The sequence below is a fragment of the Podarcis pityusensis genome (genome assembly GCF_964106645.2).
Source record: "Podarcis pityusensis genome assembly, chromosome: 2".
NCBI classification, from domain to species: Eukaryota; Metazoa; Chordata; class Lepidosauria; order Squamata; family Lacertidae; genus Podarcis; species Podarcis pityusensis.
This window is the reverse complement of record NC_138029.1, coordinates 112,138,532-112,162,491: the sequence shown is the minus strand read 5'-3', so window position 1 is coordinate 112,162,491 and position 23,960 is coordinate 112,138,532. Positions and strand designations below refer to the sequence as shown.

The following is a 23,960-nucleotide window of genomic DNA, read 5'->3' as shown; positions in this document are numbered from 1 at the left end:
ACCAGATGTCAAAGAAATAAATCTGGAAGGAATATCTGACTTTTAGAAGACATCTGAAGGCAGCTCTGTTTAAGGAAGTTTTTAATGTTTGATCTTTTATTGTGTTTTTAATATCCTGTTGGGAGCCGCCCAGAGTGGCTGGGGAAACCCAGCCAGATGGGCAGGGTATAAATAAATTGATGATGATGAAATGTGGCAAAATGCAGCCGCGAAGAGAACCCCTAGTCTGGAAGGGCCCTTTTCTGTGTCCCGGTGATTCTTGGTGTTGCCCAACCTGAACCTGCCCATCAGCATAGAAAACCCTTGCCTTGCTTCTTGACCCATCCCTCAAGGTCGTGGTCTTCTTCTTGTTTACAACAGTCTTTCTGATTCTTGGAAAATCACTGCCCATGTTCTCCTTAATCCTCCTTCACGCGGGGCTACACCTGCCCCGTTCCTTCAGCTTTTCCTCCGGCGTTAATCATGCATTCCAAACCAGCAATCATCTATGTTGCTCTCCTCCGAATCTTTTCCGGTTTTTTAAGGGCCAAATTAGACATGACACAGGAGATCTGTGCAGACAGGACCTCTCTCTTGCCTGCTCTTTAATTTAAGAGTAGCTGAGCAGCAGAGAAAAGCACAGACCTTGCTGAAATGCTAACTGCTCCCTTCATCTTACCCAAATCTTGGGGAATTGACTCAAGCATACCAGCAAAAGCGCATAAGGAGAGCTGGCTGGATCAGGCCCCATCTAGTCCAGCATCCTGTTCGCACAGTAGCCAACCAGATGCAAATTGAGGCAGTGCAATTAAAGTGGATTTTGAGTGCTCTGCCTTGCACAACAAACCCATTTTGCCCCCCAAACTGAACTTTTTGCAATAGAGAAAGTAATGGCAAAATGCACCAGAGGTTTTTTAATATTTGATGTTCTGGTGTGTTTTTGTAAATTCTGTTGGAAGCTGCTCAGAGTGGCTGGGGCAACCCAATCAGACGGGCTGGATAGCTCGGTTAGTTAGAATTGGTGCTGATAACACCAAGGTTGCAGGTTCGATCCCCGTATGGGACTGCTGCATATTCCTGCATTGCAGGCAGTTGGACTAGACGACCCTCAGGGTCCTTTCCAGCTCTACAGTCCTATGATTCTATGATTATTATTACTAGAAAGCATGGGACGGCAATTGCTCAACACAACATCCTATAACCTCCCTGCAAAACTGTCAGGGCAAATGTGCAGTAAATAGTGCCAGTGCCGTCTAAGCTCCTGCAAACTTTGTGGAAAGAGATCAGGGTGAATCTTCAGATAAACTGGTTCTATGGAAGTGTCCTGAGTGCTCCGAACCCTGCGCACATTGGGGCAGGCTTTGAAGTGGACAGCAAACAGTTACTGGGTATTCGGAGACACAAACCGCTCCCTTCCTTTATGCGGTACAGTGGTACCTTGGGTTACAGACTCCACTAACCCAGAAATAGTACCTCAGGTTAAGAACTTTGCCTCAGGATGAGAACAGAAATCGCGCGGCAGCAGCAGAAAGCCCCATTAGCTAAAGTGGTACCTCAGGTTAAGAACAGTTTCAGGTTAAGAATGGACCTCCGGAATGAATTAAGTTCGTAACCAGAGGTACCACTGTAAATCTTGTCATGTTTCAATTATGGAAAGGCGGCATACAAATAAAATGATGATGATGATGATGATGATGATGATGATAAGAACCTAAGAGCCCTGCAGGATCAGGCGAGGGACTCATCTTGTCCAGCATTCTGTTCTCACAGTGGCCAACCAGATGCCTTTGGGAAACCAGCAAGCAGGATTCGACCACAAGAGCATTCTCCCCTCCTGTGGTTTCCAGCAACTGGTATTCAGAAGAATCACTGCCTCCAACTGTGGGCGCAGAGTGCAGCCATCATGGCTGGTAGCCATTGACAGTCCTCTCCTCCATCAATTTGTCTAATCCTCTTTAAATAAGATTTTATTAAGGCTTCCCATAATCCACTTTTTAATTCACCTAGGTTGGCGGCTCTCACTGCATCCTGTAGATAAAGTGGTACCTCAGGTTAAGAACAGTTTCAGGTTAAGAACGGCCCTCCAGAACAAATTAAGTTCTTAACCCGAGGTACCACTGTACTAGCATTCCCTACTAGAAATTCCTGGAGCACCCTGGCAGAAACCTCCCTTCCGCCCCTTAAGAGCTCTCAAAGCAACTCAGAGCATAAAACCATGCAAACAGGATCGTAAAAATAATCAATAGATCATACATCTCAAGTCGTCATGAAATGCAATAAATAGTCAGCGGTAAAAAAAAGCAGTAAAAGCATCCAGCAAGCAGCAGGAAAGCAAAAATAAGACTACCTCAATTCCCATGAGGGAGGCCTTGTGCCATAGTAAGTCATTCTGCTGGTCCCTCTTGCTGAGATCATCTGTATGTCAGGCTCTTCATAAGTTCTTAAAAGAAGATTAGACGACAACATGGAGGCAAAGGCTATCGATGACTAACAGCCATGATGGTTACGCTAGAGGCAGTGAGCTTCTGTAGGATTCCCAAATACAGTGATACCTCGGCTTACAGATGCTTCAAGTTACAGACGCTTCAGGTTACAGACTCCGCTAACCCAGAACTATTACCTCAGGTTAAGAACTTTGCTTCAGGATGAGAACAAAAATCGTGCTCCGGCAGCGCAGTGGGAGGCCCCATTAGCTAAAGTGGTGCTTCAGGTTAAGAACAGTTTCAGGTTAAGAACGGACCTCCGGAACGAATTAAGTTCTTAACCCGAGGTACCACTGTATCAAAAAGTAAAAACGAGGACACCCTGAAAGTTGTTTTTACAAAAATGCACCCCCCCAAACCTGTGTTTTATCGATTGACTTGCCTCTAAGATCCAAGACAAAGCACCGCCTTTCAGAAATTACCCCCGGAGGTCAATTGCACCTTTGAAATCCCGGTAATGTTCAGGGAAATCTGGACATATGGCAGTCCTAGTTTCTGAATGCCAGAGGGGAAGACGGCTCTTGTGCTCAGGCCCAGCTCGCTGGCTTCTCATAGGATGCTGGTCTAGATGGGTCTCTGGCCTGATTGAGAAGGCTCTTCTCATCTTCTTATGTCAAGGTCAGATAGCAGTGGTGCAGTCAAGGGCATTTGGGTATCTCTCGCTGCATTATGAGGATCTCTCTCTCCTATTATGGCTATCCAAATCGTGAGCCAAAGGGTTTTATTCCCCCAATGTATACCAGACTTCAGGGCCAGCCCACCCATAAGGCAAGGTCAGGTAACTGCCTCGGGCAGCAGGATCTGAAGGGGCAGCAGTTCCTGCCTCCAAGAAATGCCAAGGAATGCATTGCCTGCTGCAGCCAACTTCTCTGCCAGCTAATCAGGATGCATGCTCAATAAGCACCCATGGAAGCGCCCATAGAGTGATATATATATTTTTAAACCCTCTTCCCTAATTTGAACCAGGGCTTCTTGGGCCACATCTGTAGAACTTCTCTCAGTGCTAGGGCACAGCTCTAAAAGACGTGACTTAATTGCAACCGCGCACAGGGGAGAAAGTTCTGTGGCACCTTATAGATTTACAGATTTATTAAGGCATAAACATTTGTAGACTAGATCCCACTTCATCTGATGTGCGAAAGCATCTGTCACAATAAATCTGTTCGTTTTTAAGACGCCACAGCCCTTTCTCCCTCTCTCTCCTCTGGTGTGTGTGTGTGTGTGTTTTGTTGTAACAGACGAACGCGGCTACCCTTCTGGTCGTAATAAGAGCGGCTGTGAGAAGATGGAGGTGAAGAGGGGGAGGAGATCAGCACCCACCAATTAAGAGCAGGAACCTTCCATGCCTTGGCATTTGGGTCTCCCCTGCAAGTTTTCCATGGAAAACCTGGCTGGCTCCTAAGTTCTGCAAAATGTCCCCCCCCCCCCGATAAAATGAAACAAGTCACGTCCACGTGTATTAATCAGTTTCTCATTCTGGCTCGTCCATAATCAAAGGGGAAACCTTTGCTGCTGGGAAATGGTTTTCTATTGTCACGCTTTGCCCTTGTGCCAGCTTAGCTTTCACTCTCAGCAATTCTTTAATTTCCAGTCCGGAGAGAGGAGATGCATTGTGGAATGCCCACAGGCAGCACAGAAGCAGGATCTAAGTCATTCCTGAAGCCAGGAAATCCTGGGTTTGATAATGGCATGATTCATAAACACACACACGCCACTGCAATGTCCAGGAAAGTTGTGGACACTATCAAATACCTTGGATGGCCTCTGTAGTGTCACATATCTTTCTCAAAACAAATCCCGGTGGTGTGATATTTAGAACTCTTCTCACTCTTCCCTGCTCAGTAATCTTGACTTTTTCAGATCCAACCTACTGTGATCCATTTGGGGACCTTCTTCGTCTTCGTCTTCTTCTTCCTCCTCCTCCGTATATTTGCACAGTGATAATGTTGCTATTGCAACTTACCTTAGATCAGGTTGCAAGCCAGCTGTGCAAGGATAGGGCACCTGTGGGAACTTGTGGGTTCCTCTCCTGACCCACCATCAAGGTTCGCTGCTGATACCCGCTGTGCCCCCTTCCTCTTTAAACTTACCCCACACTGTCTGGGGTGGCAACTTGAATAAAATATTTTTTTGGGGGGGAGGGGAGGCTGGTAAGTGCCACCTCTGCACACTGTTGTGCCATGTTAGAAAGCGAGAGCGCCGTGGTATCACAGTTCTTCAGGATCTTGATGAGTGACCTTGAGTTGCCACTCTCCCTCAGCCTAAAAAGGTAAAGGTAAAAGTACCCCTGACCATTAGGTCCAGTCGCGGAACACTCTGGGGTTGCGCGCTCATCTCGCATCATTGGCTGAGGGAGCCGGCGTACAGATTCCGGGTCATGTGGCCAGCATGACTAAGCCGCTTCTGGCGAAACCAGAGCAGCGCACGGAAACGCCATTTATGTTCCTGCCGGCGCGGTACCTATTGATCTACTTGCACTTTGACGTGCTTTTGAACTGCTAGGTTGGCAGGAGCAGGGACCCAGCAACGGGAGCTCACCCCGTCGCGGGGATTCGAACTGATCAGCAAGCCCTAGGCTCTGTGGTTTAGACCACAGCGCCACCCGCGTCCCCTCCCTCAGCCTAGCCTGCCTCAAAAGATTGTCGTGAGGTTAAAATTGGGGTAGCCTGAGCTCCTTGGAGGAAGGACAGTGTTGTTTACTCAAAGGAAATAACTATCATTCTATTATACAAAGTTCATTACACATTACTAAATAATAATGATCCCACAACAAATCACCTGTGGTTTAAACAACCACACACATACACGTATTCTGCCACTGTTTATCTCTGCCCGTGTTATCATTTTCTTCCTCCGTTTCCCACCGTCTCAAATTCTAGATTTATTCCTGCATAATAGAGGGTTGGGCTACAGGGCCCTGGGGGATCCCTTCCGACTTTCCAATTCTATGATTCTATAAAAGCACCTCCATCCTCTTGTTGTTTTTATTATTATTTTTTTTACAGCGCCACGCATGCCATGGCATAGCAAACAGCTACAATAAAAGAAAAAGATCTGGAACACTGATTGCTGAAGAGAAACTTTCCTCTCCCTCCTGAGCAGGCTGGAGAAGTGGCGCTTTAAGAACACTTGGCTTTATCTTATCTCTCACAAAGAAATCACAGAGAGATCCTTCCCAGGTTGCCCTTTTCTGTCCAGACAGAAAGCCGGAGGGAGGAGAGACCTTTGCCCGACGACTTTCGGAGCTCAGCTTCGCCTTGGGGTACAGCAGCCCAGGAGGAGCCGCCGCTGCCTCCACCCCCCTTCTCTCTCCCTCTCCTCTCTTGCAGGCGCAATCCAAGCGCCACCAAACTAGGCGAGGGGGGCCTCTCTTGGGAGAGAGAGAGAGAAAGAGAGAAACTGGCCGCCAACAGCTGAGCAAAAAAGGCGTGAGTTAATTTCAGAGAGGCTGGCGCGCTGGCGATGCGAAGCGAGAGGGGGCCGGGCTGGAGAGGTGGGTGTAAGAAAGGAAAGGAAAGAGGAGGGAGGGAGGGAAGCGCGCGCGTTGCAACGCTCCTGCGCCAGCCGGCCGCGGGCAGCAGCCGAGTCCCCGCCCCGCCAAGGACGGCCAAGGCGGGGAGGGGAAGAGAGAGAGAGAGCTATGCAAATCGGGCTGGATGAGATCAGCCGGGAGCAACTGGCTGTGCAACTTCGGAGCAGGACTCTTTTTCCCTCGCCAGTTGCAAGGCGGCTCGGCTCCGGCTCGCGCTTTTGCGCACGGCAGACGCGCCTTCTCTCTGCGCCCTGGTTCCCGGCTGGATTATTCCTCTTACCGAGTGAGCTCCGGAGCTGGAATTTCTATCTTTCTGTCTTGGCGGAGTTAATTCTCTCTTTTCTTTCCGCCGCATTTTACCCTGTTCTGTAACTAGGTGGATTTAAGCACTGTTTGAGTTTGAAGAGGAGAACCCAGAAAAGGTAACCCCCCCACCTCTCCACTCCCGTGCGCCTTTTCCTTTTCCTTCCTTTTGTAACCTTGAGCCAGCGTTGAAAGTGAGACGAACCCGGGCGAGGCAGGAGGAGTCCATAAAGCAATGAAAACAAACTGGGGCTTCTTCCCAGTTCCTGGTCTGGGCTTGGCTTCAAGCCATTATCACCTGCCGCCTGCTTGCTTTGTATACATACGTGTCAAGAGAAGTGGATTCGGGGCGTAGCGGGGTGTCCTCTGGACTCTAGTTCTTAGGCTGCGTTGGGGCTCCCCATCTCTTAGCAACAGAAGCTCCTCGGCGTCCGGTTTAACCCTTGGAACGTGCGAAGAAGAGAGTGTCCCTGATCGTGGGCAGAGTGCCTTTCCCTCACCGTTAAGGGCTGCGGCAGACATCGCGAATGGGCTGCGCTTTTGTGTGGCAATTAGCATGCAACCCAACTCGTCCTACCCGCAATTGTGTGCACCGCTGAATGCGCAGTGACTCGCACATGTATAATATGTTCCCCCGCTTTCAGTTGTACACCGCTCTTGAGCTCTTTCGGAAGAGAGTCGGCAGTGTGGTGTAGTGGTTAGAGTGTGGGACTGGGCTCTGGGCTGCACCTGTTCATGTCGTTGGGGGATTTGCACAAAGAGAGCCGGTGTGTTGGAGTGGTTAGTGTGTTGGTCTTGGACTTGGGGAACCAGGGTTTGAGTCCACCTACCTCACAGGGTGGTTGTACGGATGACATGGAGAGAGGAGAACCATGTTCGCAGCCTTGAAGAAAAGGTGGGAAGGAAATGTAGTAATACGTACTGAAATCGCTGCTGGCATTAGTGTACAGATATATACAGTGGTACCTCGGGTTAAGTACTTCATTCGTTCCGGAGGTCTGTACTTAACCTGAAACTGTTCTTAACCTTTAGCTAATGGGGCCTCCTGCTGCCACCGTGCCGCTGGAGCACGATTTCTGTTCTCATCCTGAAGCAAAGTTCTTAACCTGAAGCACTATTTCTGGGTTAGTGGAGTCTGTAACCTGAAGCATATGTAACCTGAAGCGTATGTAACCCAAGGTACCACTGTATTTACATCTAACCACAGATGATTCAGAGATTGCGCGCTAGTTTGTGGATGTGACTGCTTTCTGTATGGAAGGGTTTATTATTATTATTATTACCTGTGAAACATCCCAAGGCAACCCCAGCTAGGTTCTCTTCCCCCTGCCCCCCCCCCCCCCGGTTTTCTGGGATTAGGGGAAAATAGGTTTCCAAACACCCCCTGCCCAGTACCCTTTATCTGAGACGTGGTGTCATTTCTGATCTGTGTTTCCCACAATGTGCATCTTGTAAAAACCGAGATCAGATTCCACCCTTTGATTGATTTCCCTCTTCCCCACCCCTTTCATCTGGATTTTCTGACCAAGAGGCTTTACGGCCAGCGGCCTGAAACTCCAGCATGTGCAAAGTTGCCCTTCATTTCCCATTTTTCAGCCGTGACGCCAGCTGCTTTTCGAAAGGCAGGTGGGTTTTGAGATTTCCTTCTGCTTGCCGATGGATGAACAGCTCTTAACCTTTCCCTCTGGTTCCAAGCAGGGGAAAAGAAGTGGCTCTCTTTAGGTTTGGGCGTCTGAGAAATGCCAGGATTCTAACAGCAACAAATAATTCCTTGGCGTTTTAATACAGCAACCGTGGACTTGAGTTTAGAAATCAAGACTATTACTATAATGCACCAGGGCTGCAATGCTAGAGATTTATTATGGTGATTATTCAGGGAGAGCCCTCTTGAGAAGAGCACTGTGCATAGAGACAAGCATTATTATTTTTATTAACAGGGTTGGGGTTCGTCACAGCAAGGCAGATTTCTGATGTTTTTAAACCACCTTGTCCTGTAATCACCATGTTTAATGAGGCAGCAGCAGTAGCCAGAAGCCCCACATGGTTCACAAGGGGGTTCAAACCGCCAGTGGGGATATTGGCTTGTATCCAACGTTTGTCATACTCAGTGTTCGAAATTTGCCAGGCACGTTTTGCAAGTGGCAAGGGTCCAATTGCAACTGCATGGAGATTTGTGGATACCAGGCTGGCGATGGGCATCTCCATCTGGCTGGCCCCTCCAGTTTTCTTAAGCAGGCAAGCAGAGTAGCTTAGTTTATATTCCACCTTTTCCTCCAAGGAGTACATGATTCAACCCCCCCCCCCCAATCTTGGTTAATCCCTACAACGACCCCTTGAGGTAGGTTAAGAGGCTGTGAGCGGACCAAGGTCACCCACTGAGGTCACCCTCCTGGGTCCTAGTTTGACACTCTCTTCTTCTTTCTTTGGCGATCACTCGTAGCCGAGTAAGATTGTCTTCCATAAACATGGTTTTAACAATGAGTCCGTAAGTGACTGTGGAGGCCAATTCTGGATCCACACGTCCTTCCACAGTGGGGACATTGGTTTCCGGCGGGAGTTCATCACGGTGTGGATTTGCCAAGCGTGCCTTCCTCTTAGCACGTTTTCCCCTTGCGTTCTGAGTTCGAGTGTCTTCAAAGCCCATGACACCTTTGGTAAAGGCTGTTCTCCAACTGGAGCTCTTGCAGGCCAGTGTTTCCCAGGTGTCAGTGTTTATACTACATTTTTTTAGATTTGCCTTGAGACAGTCTTTAAACCTCTTTTGTTGACAACCAATATTACGCTTTCCATTTTTAAGTTCGGAATACAGTGGTACCTCAGGTTAAGTACTTAATTCGTTCCGGAGGTCCGTTCTTAACCTGAAACTGTTCTTAACCTGAAGCACCACTTTAGCTAATGGGGCATCCTGCTGCTGCCACTGCACAATTTCTGTTTTAATCCTGAAGCAAAGTTCTTAACCCGAGGTACTATTTCTGGGTTAGCAGAGTGACGCGTCTGTAACCTGAAGCGTATGTAACCCGAGGTACCACTGTAGTTGCTTTGGAAGACGATAATCACGCATCCGCACAACATGACCAGTCCAACGAAGTTGATGCTGAAGAATGTTTGCTTCGAAACTGGTGATCTTTGCTTCTTCCAGTACACTGGCATCAGTTCACCTGTCTTAGGTCACCCTCCCAGGTCCTAGTTTGACACTTTCACCACTACACGACACTGGCTTCCTAGAGTATTTCCATTATGGGCAACTATATAAATTAAGCAGGTAAATAAATATGGGGAAAGGAAAATGTCACTTAGAGGAGGATCTGAAATATTTCCTTTGAAGCTTGAATTCGTTTTATTCTGGGTGGTTTCATTTGATGTTTTTAATGTGTTGTAAACTGCTTTGAGATTTTTTCTTTAAAATATAAAGCGCTATAGAAATAAAATGAATGCTAATACTGGCAATTTCATTCAGAAAGAAGATGGTGCGTAGACATTCTCTGGTGGCGACCCTAACCGTGGTTTAAGGTGCCATTTGGCGATTAGCATAAATCTGAAGATCTAACACTGGCAGGGAAATAACATGAATAACATGAATAGTGAAGAGCAACTTTGGGTGCATTCATTTCAGGGTAAAACTTAGTTATGTCCGTGTGTGCAGAAGCAGAGAGCGGTCATTCTTTGAGATGGATTACGGTAATTCGGGGTAAAAGGGGACATGAGCGTGTTGCAAACAGTATTTAATTAGCCAAAGGACAAGAATCTCAGAGAAGGATTGGGGATCCATGGCAGAGTGCTTTCTTGGCTCATGGTTGCGGGTTCAGTTCCTAACACTTCTGGTAGGACTGGGGAGATCCTGGGGAGCTTCCACTGCCAGTCAGAGTAGACTCAATAGAAGCTTTCCTTGCTGTATCAGGCTCTGGCCCCCAATGGTTCTCACAGTGGACAGTTGGATGCCTTTGGGAAAGAACGCAACATAGGACAAGGAGGCAGCAGCACTGCCACAAGTGCGCAAGTTCCCTCCGGCCATCTGCATCCAGCGTTCGGGCTGGTGGAGGCTTTTCCAGGAGGGCAAACGGGTCACTGTCCCACCAACCTCAAGTCCTCTTTAAGTCCCCATCACCTACATCCAGGGGGGTGAATGAAACTGCCTGCCAGCTTCTTCCTCCCTCTGGACCTCAGCAGGGAGGAGGATTGGGGCAAAGCCAGGATTCCTTGGATGCCGTTGGCTGCAGCTGCACATCCTGTGTGGGCTCCCAGCATCCCACCTTACCTGTCTGAATGACACCAGCCAGTGAGGGCCGTGGCTTACACAGCCAAAACGACACCACCCAAGCGCAAAGGGGGTGTCAGTTGGAGACCCGGGGGAACCCTGAGGTTTGTAGAAGTACAATAAATCTTCATTTTGAAGGGGGGAAGGGGGTGGAAACAACCCAGTGCATACTAAGTGTGATGTTGCTGGTTGTTTTGTGGTAGTTTTCCATATATCTCTATCTCTATCTCTATCTCTATCTCTATCTATCTCTATCTCTATCTCTATCTCTATCTCTATACAGTGGTACCTTGGGTTAAGTACTTAATTCGTTCTGGAGGTCCGTTCTTAACCTGAAACTGCTCTTAACCTGAAGCACCACTTTAGCTAATGGGGCCTTCTGCCGCTGCCATGCCGCCGGAGCCCGATTTCTGTTCTCATCCTGAAGCAAAGTTCTTAACCTGAAGCACTATTTCAGGGTTAGCGGAGTCTGTAACCTGAAGAGTATGTAACCTGAGGTACCACTGTATCTACCGGTATATCTATATCTGGACTGCCCTTCCCCAGAGGTGGTCACCAGGCAGTCCATCATCATCATCATCATCATCATCAATAAAATAAATAAATAAAATTTTTATCATTTATACTCTACCCATCTGGCTGGGTTTACCCAGCCACTCTGATTGGAGAATACAATGGTACCTCGGGTTACAAACACCTCACGTGACAAACACTTTGGGTTACAGACTCCACTAACCCAGAAATAGTACCTCGGGTTAAGAACTTTACCTCAGGATGAGAACAGAAATTGCATGGCAGCAGCAAGAGGCCCCATTAGCTAAAGTGGTACCTTAGGTTAAGAACAGTTTCAGGTTAAGAACGGATCTCTGGAACGAATTAAGTTCTTAACCCAAGGTACCACTGTATATCATAAAACAGAAAGCTTAAAATAATTCTCATGAGGTACATAATTAACAACATCCCAGGAATGACTTTAACCCATCAGCTTCTTAAAAAACCAGTGGAAAAGGGGTGTGTGTGTTTGTGAGATGGTGTGTTTTTAACCTCGTGTATTTTCTTGTTCCTCTGAGCTTTTGGCCCTTAATTTGGAGAGTAGCACTCTGGCTTCTTTTCATGGGATGGGATCTGTAGTCCTGGCTTCTTCTTTTTCTTCTTGTTGTTAACTTTGTTTTCAGGCTTCTATTTGAATTGTTGTGTTTTTAGGTTTCATTGTTGCTTTTTATCTTATTTTGGTGCAAGTTGCTTTGAGTTGCCTTCTAAGAAGGGGACGAACAAACAAAATAAGTAAATAAATAGTAGAATCTAAAGTTAGGGCAAGACACCCTTCAGTTTGGAGATCATTCCGCAGACAAGGCCTCAGGCTCAAATTCCCACTAAGCTAGGAGGTTCACTGAGAGGCCATGAATCAGTCAGTCTATCTCTAGATAGCCTACCCCACAGGCTTATTGGGAGGATAAAAGTGGTTGAAGCAAAGCACCTTGTGTTTTGCCCTGAACTCCTTCCAAGAAAGGCAGAATATAATAATATTCATAATCACCATCTTCTATATATTTGGAAAGTTGCCTGTTTGCTATTTGTAGGGACGTCTCTTTTAAAAACATCTTAACCACGTTTTGCACGATGGCTCCTGAGAACGAGGAGTGGGTTTGCTTCTGTGCTTGGATACGGTTGGGCACCATTTTGAATCAAGATGGCGGACGGAAGCTTTCCGAACCCTGGGTTTTTTTGTTTATTAGAATTCCCAGATAACTCTGGGTTCGAGGATGCTAGGAATAAATAAACGGGATGGGGAAGAAAATGTTGCAGTGTTGTGTGCTTCCTGTTCAGGGTTCCAGCTAACCGCAAGTGCCCATTTCCAGGACACTCCATTTATCTCCATTTCCTGGATCTTGTCCAGCAGCCACTCAGCATTCTGTGTCCACTGAGCATGCTCAGTTTGCATTGGGCTGTTTTGGGGGCCTCCTTGCCTTTTATTCCTTCTCCCCCCCACTTCCTGTAGATTTCTGTGTACTTTTGCAAATCTAGGGACTTCAGCAAGCTTGCTCTTGTGCCTAGGATAGAGCTGTTTTTGGCTACATAAGGACCAGCGCTTGGAGAGTGAGCTCGCTATTAGCGATAATCCTCCCAGCTCTTGTTTCGTGATCGCACCAGCGGTGGAGCCTTCAGTTCTGGTTTCTGCTTAGGGAGATTTGCAGATAAGTAGCTGAGGCTGCAATTTGTCGAAGGCCGCACTCTACATGTGTAAACGAACAAGGCGGAATGGCATTAGCGATGCTCTCTGACCGCCTGACTCTCACATGCACACTCATTAGTAGAGAGATGCGGCCGATCCCAGTTCCCTGACAATTGCACCTGTAAATACTCGTCTGCAAACATTTTTTTGGTCTACCCACACATTAAATTCTCATATGTCCAGTCAAAAAAGGCTCCCAGAGCAACAAAGAAGACAGTCTATGCCCTCAGAATCTAAAAGGCACGACACAAAAGGAAATGGGGATGGGGAGGGAAAAGGAAAACAAGCAAACACAACCACCAGTTAAGCTAGTACAGTGGTACCTTGGGTTACATACGCTTCAGGTTACAGACTCCGTTAACCCAGAAATAGTACCTCAGATTAAGAACTTTGCTTCAGGATGAGAACAGAAATCGTGCTCCGGCAGCGCGGTGGCAGCAGGAGGCCCCATTAGCTAAAGTGGTGCTTCAGGTTAAGAACAGTTTCAGGTTAAGAACGGACCTCCGGAATGAATTAAGTACTTAACCCGAGGTACCACTGTAATTATAATTAATCTGCTGGAGCGGAGGAGATGTTGGCGCTTGTCTCTCAGCAAAAACAGTGGAACAGCCGCCGCTTTCCGTATCTCCCTTTGCTGCAGCCTTTGTTCCTTTTTGATTCACTGTCAGTATTGTTATTGTTTGTTATTTAATCAAAGTGAAAAGACCCCTGCCCCAAGGAGTTTACAATCTGCGTCTGGACCGTGGGGAGATTGGGAACATGAAAGGAGGGGGAAATTGCCTAAGAAGAAAGGTAGAGGACAAGGCAACAAGTTGATTTCCAACATTCCTGGGTGGTTTGCTCCTTGCTGCACCATTATGGGGTATCTCTCTCGGGTAACTGTAATATTCAATAGTTAACTAAGCTGACATGTTAATAAAGGCAACATATCATTGATGGAGCACTCCACACATTCAGGCGCCTCTGCCAATAATCACTCCTTGCGGGATGCTGTGGCTGAATCAGCAGTCTCTTAGATGGAAACCTGTAGGGAGCTGAGGTGAAGTTGTCTGGGGCAGTGTAAAATGATGAACACGGCAAAAGGACATTAAGAGCGTTCTCTGACAACCCAATATTCTCATGTCCGTCGGGGCACATTAATCAACCCTTAGCGCAAGCTTATCCCCCGTCGGTCTGTGGTTGCTTCAGGAAGGATTCAGGTTTGAACACAAGCAGTTCTCTGCTGCTGCAGTTTTTCTGCTGCAGAACTGAGACTCTTTAAGTGGCTTGCCATGCAAGTTTCTAGTCCTTAACACGGTTAAGAAGACAAGCTTGGGAGTGGGGCCCAGAGGGAAGGCAGGCAGTAGGATGGCTTCGGTATGCGCCTCTCCATGATCTGGAAGAGCAAAATAAGCAACTTGATCCTGTGTTTTTGAGCTCAGTAGATTTATGTTTCTAGATAAGTGAGCGTAGGTTGGCCTAATCAAGAATCTTCGCGATATAAAAGAGCAAGCAGCAAGCCTTTACAAAGAAAGAAAGAAAGCTGCACTGTATTTGTAGGAGACCAGAATGCCCCTATAGTAACTTCCCACGAATGGTGGCAGTTACCACATTAACTCTGGAGTCCTATACATCTCGATGCAGAACTACAGTCGTACCTTGGAAGTCGAACACCCTAGTTCTCGAATGTTTTGGCTCCCGAATGATTGAAACCCGGAAGTGACTTCCAGTTTTCGAACGTTCTTTTGGAATCGGAATGCCCTACAGGTCTTCCGCGGCTTCCAATTAGCTGCAGGAGCTTCCTTCAGCCAATCAGAAGCCGCGCTTTGGTTTTGGAAGTTGAACGGACTTCCGGAACAGATCGACTTCCAAGGTACGGCCATATTTGTTTGCTTATTAGCATTTCTAAACCACTTAGTACTGAAAAGATCTCTGAGTGGCACAGCGTGGGTAGCGCTGTGGGTTAAACCACAGAGCCTAGGGCTTGCTGATCAGAAGGTTGGCAGTTCGAATCCCCGTGACAGAGTGAGCTCCCATTGCTCGCTCCCTGCTCCTGCCAACCTAGCAGTTTGAAAGCACGTCAAAATGCAAGTAGATCAATAGGTACCGCTCCGGCGGGAAGGTAAACGGCATTTCCGTGTGCTGCTCTGGTTCACCAGAAGCAGCTTAGTCATGCTGGCCACATGACCTGGAAGCTGTACACTGGCTCCCTCGGCCAATAAAGCGAGATGAGCGCCGCAACCCCAGAGTCGGCCATGACTGGACCTAATGGTCAGGGGTCCCTTTACCTTTACCTTTAAGCGGCACAGAAAAACCCAACATAAATGCAATGGGTGGGGGGCCACTTGGGGGCGCATTGGAAGATGGCCGACAATACCATCTCTCCGACCCACACGGGGTAATTAAGAGGCTGTTATGGGAGTAGGCAGCCTGCCTTGTTGCCCCAAGGAAATGGGGAACACTGCCCTTGCCTGCTGTGCCCATAAATCACCCCCGAAAGAAGGGGGTGAGGGCCCTAGGCAGAATGCCCCCGTGTGGACATCGGCTCTCCTGGACGCTGTCTCTGATCGCGCACTAGTTGCAGCAATTTGGAATAATTAATTACAAAAGAAGCAAATGCACATATTTCAAGTGAAGAAGGGGAGTGAAGTCTGTTAATTTAAGTGACCTCTGCGAAAGAAGACGACGGGCTGGAGAAACAGGAATATTTTACGATGAAGATACACCAAAGGCGGGGTATGTTGACAACGGGGCTGAATGAGGGGGGAAAACCTTTTTTACTTTCCTTCCATGTGATTTACAAGAACCCCTCCTCGTTAGAATCGTCGGTTGAACTGACCCAAGCAGGATGATTAAGGTCTGTTTGGAGATAAACTTTAACCAAAAGTATGCTTTATGGAGACCGAGAAGCAATAAGAACTTTTGGGAATGGCGCAGCAATTAATTCAGAGTCGCCATCTTGCCAAAGGATTTATAGCCGGGAGGAAGAACGGATGTGTTTTCAGACAGCATTCCTAGTGAATCTCCTCAGAGGTTTTGAGAAAGGAGGCAGATTGGTGAAGATTAATGACGCTAAGACTGTTTTGATGTATGGAAGTGATGTTATATGGAAAACGTCTGGATATGGCTACTGGATAAAAAAAATAATATCCACGCAGGATTACAAACTGTTCTAACCAGCTTGCGGAGACTATCAGAGGTCACAAAGAGAAAGGAAAAATATATGAAAATAACAACAAGAGATGTGGGAAAATAATAAGAAAGGACTGGATAGTACTGTGAACATCATAAGGTTAGATTTGTGGACATTAAAACAGCAGTAAGAAGCAAGAAGTTGATTGGATCCCTTCGGAACTTGAAATATGGGTACCCCCAACAAAAATTTAAAATTCGGCTGTGTAATTTGGAATTTATGTAATTTGGTTTGATTTGATGTGATTGGTTGATTAATAAAAATTATTCATAAATGCAATGGGTGGCATCTAGCTAACTTGTCGTCCCATCAACGCAAGGATTTTCACTTGTGTAACGGAACTCCCCCCCTACTTTGCTCCGTGTGCACATCCTGTGCCCCCCCCCAAATCTGCTCCAGAGGGTGGGTGAGCCCCAGAACAGATTTGGGGAGAAGGTTGAGGAGCTCTGTTGCAAAGGCAGAAGTCCTTGTGCTAATGGAATGTGCTACTTGGAAACCACCCAATAAATCAGTATAATAAAAACAAGAGATAACAAACGTAAAAGGAGGAAAGCAGCATCCTGAAAAAGAGATTAAAAAAAAAACCATTCAGTAATAGTCAGCGAAAGCCTGGGCAGAACAAGATGTCTGTACAAGATGTTTGGAAACAACTGATGGATGTTGCTTCTCATATGGCCCAAGGGTGATGGTGGAAAATGCCCATTTTCGGGTTGCTGCTCTGTGAACTATTTGAGTTCAGTGGGAATTACTCTGAGCTAAATGGGAATAGGGTTGCAGTCTAAATAGCTTTTAAAGAATGCACCTGTGAAGGATCACAAAAATCCATCCTCCATGTTCTGAGATGGTCTACCTCTGGCCACCAGATGTTAAGGATTTTTTTTTTTTTAAAGGAATGGGAAGTATATCCTCATGGTGCCCTGCGTGTGACCTTCCATCTGGCTGGCCACTGTCAGCTGATAAAACATTTGAGATTAGTGGACTCTTGGCTTGACCTAGCACGGCAATCCTCATGTTCTTGGGGAGGAAACTGAGGCTCAGTGTATTTTGAGAGGGCTTTGGCCTGAGGACAGCATGCTGGCTATTATATTACCCTGGACACAATCATCAGCTGAACACAGTCACTCCCTGCCCCAATAAAGCTCAGGCCATCTGCAAAATACAGTGGTACCTCAGGTTAAGAACTTAATTCATTCCGGAGGTCCGTTCTTAACCTGAAACTGTTCTTAACCTGAAGCACCACTTCAGCTAATGGGGGCCTCCCGCTACTGCCGTGCTGCTGGAGCACGATTTCTGTTCTCATCCTGAAGCAAAGTTCTTAACCCAAGTTACTATTTCTGGTTTAGCGGAGTCTGTAACCTGAAGTGTCTGTAACCTGAAGCGTCTGTAACCTGAAGCGTCTGTAACCCGAGGTACCACTGTACATATGGAAAGTCGTAGGCTCAAAGCCTCACATCTTAGGCTAGCAGGTGATGGGAAAGACCTTTCTCTGTCAGAGACCATTGGAGAGCAGCTGCCAGTCAAGAGTGGACAGTGCCAGGCTAAAGTAGCTTCCTGGATAGCGTTGCTGCTTTGGCAGGTGTGCTGGCCTGTTATCTGTCTTTTCTTAGATTTGCTAAGGCAGTTCATAGTTCTGTGCTGGGCTGGGGAATTTGTCTATAGCTGTCAACTTTCAGTTTTGAAAATAAGGGATCAGCAGCCTCACCTGTCCCGGGGACAGTCTACGGAATATCTAACAATCCGGGATAGCAGTGGGAAGCAGCAGGAAACGGCGCTGGAATAAGGGAATTTCCCACAAAAAAAGGGAAGGTTGACAGCTATGAATTTGTAGCCCTCCGGGTGTTGCTGCCAAACACGACTCCCATCATCCCTGACCAGTTGTGGTAACAGGTTATCAGCTGGGCTGGTTGCTGTGCCCTGAAGAGTAATGTGGAAGAGTAAAGGCAGCTTTCCCCTCCTTTTCTCATAACCCCTGCATGACCACCTTCGCTTGCTGAGATTCTTTCTTTTGCAATTAAGTTAAATACCCAGGGGCTGCTGTGCCCTCCTTCGCAACTCCTCACGCCATGTGGCATTCTTTTCATTACTACAGCTGTTGTGCTGTGCGTGGGTTGGGTTTCGTCACATGCTGTGGGTTTGGTCTGCAAGGGATATTGCTGGGTTGTTTTTTTGGCCATTTTTAAGAAAGAGATGGGACTTGTTTGGCGTCTTGGGAAATCACGGGTTGCATCCAGTTCTGCCGTTTGTCTCCTTCGGCGTATTCGGAGAGGTAGACTGCGTCTGGATATGGAAAAAGAAAGACATTGGTCAACTGATGGCTAGATAGAACCTCCAGTTTCAGAGTAAATCTACCTCTGAATATGCCAAAGTAGACTTTGCAACAGAAAAGGGCTTGATGAATCTCACCCTCTCTCCAAGCAACGCTTGATTTTCAGCAAAAGGCCCCAGAATTCTCTCTTCTCCCACCCACCCCATCTCATTTTTATTATCAGAGGACATTTATTTTGGCATAAGTGGGTGGTATTCCATGCTAGTCCTACTCAGAGTAGACCTACTGAAGTTACTAAAGGTAAAGGTATAGGTACCCCTGACCATTAGGTCCAGTCGTGGCCGACTCTGGGGTTGCGGCGCTCATCTCGCTTTATTGGCCGAGGGAGCCAGAGTACAGCTTCCGGGTCATGTGGCCAGCATGACTAAACCGCTTCTGGCGAACCAGAGCAGCACACGGAAACACTGTTTACCTTCCTACCAGAGCAATACCTATTTATCTACTTGCACTTTGACGTGCTTTCAAACTGTTAGGTTGGCAGGAACAGGGACCGAGCAACGGGAGCTCACCCCGTCATGGGGATTCGAACTGCCGACCTTCTGATTGGCAAGTCCTAGGCTCTGTGTTTTAACCCACAGCGCCACCCGCGTCCCTTACTGAAGTTATTAGATATGCCTAAAACATCTTTCTTAGTTTCACTGAGTCTTCCCTGAGTAGCTGGAGGCAATGTCATGGGACTACACCATGAGTGAACATACTTCTCTCTCTTCACTCTTTGGCTGGGGTCCTGTGCCCTTAAGGACTGTGTAGCGGGCAGAAATTCAGGTGCAGCTTCCCCCACTGCTGCATGCTCGTGCGAGGAACTACTGCACCTGTTGAATGTTGGCCTGATGCCTGCAGAAAAAGGCCACCTTACTCACATTGTGTCTTGTCTCACAATCTTACGTGATGGGAGTAAAATTTAGTAAGGGACGGGAAAGTATTTTTGCTTAGTAAAAATGCTGTGGAGAGGCGCTGTAGAAAAATGATAGTCATGGGCTCAACAAGCAAGTACAGTGGTACCTCGGGTTAAGAACTTAATTCGTTCTGGAGGTCCGTTCTTAACCTGAAACTGTTCTTAACCTTTTTTTTTTTTAAATGATATTTATTGAAAAAAGAGTTTTTTTAAAAAAATTACACAAAAGAAAAAACAAGACAGAAAAATAAAAATAAAAATAAAAAAAATAAAACCATCATTCTCCAATTCTCCACTTTCAATACCTTCTTTCCTTGACCTCCTCCTCCTCCCTTTTCCTGTATCCTGTTTTATAATAATCACAGCAAATCCTTTCCATAATTCGTAGTATTCTGTCATCACATTACCTTGATCTATTTTCATCTTATCTTATAGGAAACCTTAAAGTTTAAAACTTAAATCTTAATTTTTACCAACTTCTCCTAAACCATAACATTCTTACCTAATTCTTTAGACATTTTTATAAGAGCCAAATAGTTTCATTTCAACATTTTCCTAACATTCATCAATTTTGTAAGACAGTCCTAATGATAAAAATAAAAGAAAAAAGCAATCCAGTCTTCATCCAACGTCCCTTCCTCCTGGTCCCGGGTTTCGTCAGTCCTTTTTATCCTATTAATCTAGCACATTAACCTGGCAATCTTATATCCGAGGCCCTCAAGTCTCTTCCATGTCCCTTCCGTAACTCTTCTTTATATTTCCCTTTTAGTCGTGGGAACTCCAGCTTGGTAGTGTTTTTGACCCATTTCAGCAAGACAGTCCCTTTTCCATAATCCAGGATAGCCTCGATGTAGTATTTACAAGCATGCTCCAGATTCCCTTCAAAATTGAGAGCCCCCACAGCTCCAAACATCTGACGGCCCCTTTCCAGACTTGAAAAGTCCAAATCTCCCTGTAAAGGGGGGTCTGTCCAACCCCCCATTTCCAAACCAAACCAGATTTTATCTTTCCAAGTCTGGTTTTTTCCAAGTTCATTTATCAAATCCAAAAGTTTATATTCCTGCTGGGCCGCAGTTCCCTCCGTCTCTGGCGCCCAAGATTCAGCAAGGTCCTCTTCTTTTAGTTGTTCTGTCATGGCACGCTCCTGTTTTGATTCCTGGGTGGGCTCCATATAGTTTCCCACTACCTGTTCAAAGGTTCTGGCCGCATTAGTCATGAAATCCGTCTTCTGACTTAACTGATCCAATAGGGCATTTATTTTACAGAAAGCACCCAACAGTGCTTCTGGAAGACATTGTCTTACAAGGTCACAAATCCTTTCCCACAGTTGTAATCAGTGACAGCTGCAAGTTCCCAGGAATTAGTTACAATTTCACAGTTCCCCTCTAGGGGGAAAAACTTCTGGTTGTTCTTTTTCTTGAAAACAATAGCAACAAAGTTTCTTTTTTAAGATATTTTGTCCATATTTGTTCTTTTAAAAGACGAAAGGAAACAAAGGAATCACAATGTTTCTCTTCTTTTAACTATCTGTCAAAGACATTTGTTTCTGGTCAATGAGCTTCAAACGTCAATTCTGACACCCCGCTCCAGGGTCAGGACGGTGGAAAATTACTTTGCTTTAGATTCAGTTCTACAGGTTTAAACAGCTCAGAAAAGGTCCCCCTTCTTCTCCTGCTACCGAAGGGGGGTTCAGCGATCTTAAATGATGAAAGTCGATACTTTAAAAGTGATTTTTAAGGCTCTAGTTTGCGTTGTCTTTGCTTTGTTCTGACTACGAGGAAACGGAAGGGTGACTTCCTGTTTAAACCTTCCCGTTTCAGTACCAAATTAGGGTTAATTTTTAAGTCCAAATTCCTTTTTATTTCGCCAGTTCTTATTTGAAATCCAAATATTCAGTGTTCCAGTACTCACGGTTGGTTGTTTTAAATGCCAAATTGTCCCAGGAAAAATGCAGCGCTCTCCGGCAACGACTATGCGGCTTCGCTCCGCAGAAAAAGCAATTGACTCACAGCACCGCGCCACTTCCCCCTCTTCACTTCGGAGCCCGTTTGTGGGCTCCTTTGTGGGTTGGGGGGCGCTAAGGGTGCCCGCCGAGTCCCACGGTCACAGGCATCATCTGCCTGTGATTTCCAGAAGGGTCCCCGCTACGCCGCAGCGGAAAAGACCCGTTTCATGCGGAGCTAGTCCCTCCAATTCAGAGGGAGTCCGCCATTGCCGGTGGCGCCACCCCGGAAGTCCTGAAACTGTTCTTAACCTGAAGCACCACTTTAGCTAATGGGGCCTCCTGCTGTGGACGCACCGCCCGAACCCAATTTCTGGTCTCACCCTGAAGCAAAGTTCTTAACCTGAGGTAATATTTCTGGGTTAGCGGAGTCTGTAACCTGAAGCGTACGTAACCTGAGGTACCACTGTAGTGGATTTGTTTAGTGTGCCTGGCCCCAAAACTTCCGGTTACTGTATAGTCAAGGAAACAATGTTAAACTTAAGAAACATGAAAACGCCATGTGTTTCGGTGTTCACTCCCCTCCCAGCCTTTTTCACTTTATTTGCTTAAAAACCAGTTTTCAGGATTTGCTTTCAGGTGAAGTTTGCGCAGCACTGTAGTTTGGGGGCCCGAGTTCCCAAGCACCTATCCTTTCAGTCAGAGGTAGTTTCCTCCCCCCGCCCCTTTGAAACTATAATTATTAAAAGGCTATTCATTCATTGTCACATTTTCCTCCCCTGTTTTAAGATGATTCCCACAATGGATGTGTCCTTTTTTACTAAGAGGGCTTTGCACCTTTTGGCATGGATATAGTTGTACGAGATTGATGCATCTTTCTGAAGTTCTCTTGATCTGGCACAATTAAAGAGCATAATGCTCTTCAGTGTTTTTCAAAAAAATCTATTCTGAAAGTTTGCCCTCTTGGTAACTGCCCAGATTGGAGAAATCTGAATTTTGATCGGGACAAAAGTAAAGTTCTGTACTTAGGCAAGAATAATCAGATGCACAAATACAGGATGGGTTGACCGCACTACATGTGAAAAGGATCTAGGGGTCATAGTAGACCACAAACTTAACATGAGTCAACAGTGTGATGCAGCAGCAAAAGAAGCTAATGCTATTCTAGGCTACGTCAACAGGAATATAGTGTCCAGATCAAACAATAAAAAGGTAAAGGGACCCCTGACCATTAGGTCCAGTCGTGACTGACTCTGGGGTTGCGGCGCTCATCTCGCTTTATTGGCCGAGGGAGCCGGCGTACAGCTTCCGGGTCATGTGGCCAGCATGACTAAGCCGCTTCTGGTGAACCAGAGCAGCGCACGGAAACGCCGTTTACCTTCCCGCCAGAGCGATACCTATTTATCTACTTGCACTTTGACGTGCTTTCGAACTGCTAGGTTGGCAGGAGCAGGGACCGAGCAATGGGAGCTCACCCCGTCACGGGGATTCGAACCGCCGACTTCTGATCGGCAAGTCCTAGGCTCTGTGGTTTAACCCACAGCGCCACCCGTGTCAGATCAAAGAATAGTCCCGCTCTATTCTGCCTTGGTCAGACCACATCTGGAATACTGTGTCCCGTTCTGATGCCAGCATTTAAGAAGGATATTGGCAAGCTGGAACATGTGCAGAGGAAGGCAACCAAGATTATCAGGGTTCTGGAAACATAGCCTTACGGAGGAACAGTTGAGGGAGTTGGAGAAGAGAAGATCGAGAGATGAAATGACAACCATCTTCAAATCATCTGAAGGACTGTCACCTGGAAGTCTGGAGCAAGCTTGTTTTCTCCTGCTCTGAAGGGTAGGACCCAAACCGTTCAAATTACAAGGAAGGAGATTCCGACTCAACATTAGGAAGGACTTTCTGACGTTAAAAGCAATTTGTCAGTGGAAGAGGATCCCTCAGAAGGTGGCAGACTCTTATTCATTGGATGTTTTTAAGTAGAGGTTGGATAGCCATTTTCCCCCCGGGGATTCTTTAGTTGTGATTCCTGCATTGCAGGGGGTTGGACTAGATGACCCTTGGGTCCCTTCCAATTCTACGCTCCACTGAAGGGACAGCATATGCATCCTTTAAAAAAAACACAACAAAAAACCAGAAATCTAACCAATGCCTAGCACACGAGAAAGAAAGTATTAAAGCCATTAAAAGGAAACGAGCTAATAAAAAGCGTGTTTGGAGGGGGATCTCTAAGTGGTTATGGCTTAAGTTTAGGGAATCCTGCTTTCGGAGGAGGCTGGTGCAGATAATCCCTCCGGCCGCTTTCCAAATTTATGAATCATGTAGACGCACTGGCTGGAGCCGTGCATGATGGGAGGAGGAGGGGGGCTTGAGTTCGGGTCTTGGCATGAGGGGCCTCGTCCTAGCAAGAGAGCTGGACTCTTGCCAAAAAGGTGCAGTGGAGAATATGCGAACACCAAAAACACTAAAAAAGAAAGGGTGATGTAATTGACAATTGCCTAAATGTAACCGTGCAAGAATTAACGTAAGGTCCATTTATATCGCAGACTCTACCCTGCGCATTGCAATGTTTTGCGGAAAATAGAAAGCAAAGTTGCCATTTTAACGTGTACTACCCAATATCTCAAAACGCAAACACTGGTCTCTGATGAGAAACAGCCAATGCTACCTGTAGCACAGCAGTGCTGACCCATTCAAATGCTGTGACTGCATTCAGAAATAATGCTAAACCAGAGTTTATTGTCATGGGCATAGCTGTCAACTTACAGATTTGAAAATAAGGGACCAGCAGCCTCGAAAATAAGGGATCAGCAGCCAAAATAAGGGATCAACAATTACTT

At 46.5% G+C, this 23,960-nt stretch overlaps 1 protein-coding gene across 4 annotated transcripts in view; it reads left to right on the top strand.

Annotated features, from left to right (window-relative positions):
• Positions 1-23,960, top strand: part of DDR1 (discoidin domain receptor tyrosine kinase 1) — a 105,364-nt gene that overhangs the window by 26,218 nt on the left and 55,186 nt on the right. The window contains exon 1 of one of the 4 annotated variants that reach the window (XM_080991671.1): positions 6,100-6,277. The exons of 1 other annotated variant lie outside the window; for it this stretch is intronic. The gene's annotated coding sequence lies outside the window, so the exon portion shown is untranslated. Of the gene's footprint in view, positions 1-6,099; positions 6,417-23,960 lie in introns of those variants that run through there. 2 more of the 4 variants (XM_080991670.1, XM_080991673.1) reach the window with 2 other exon arrangements.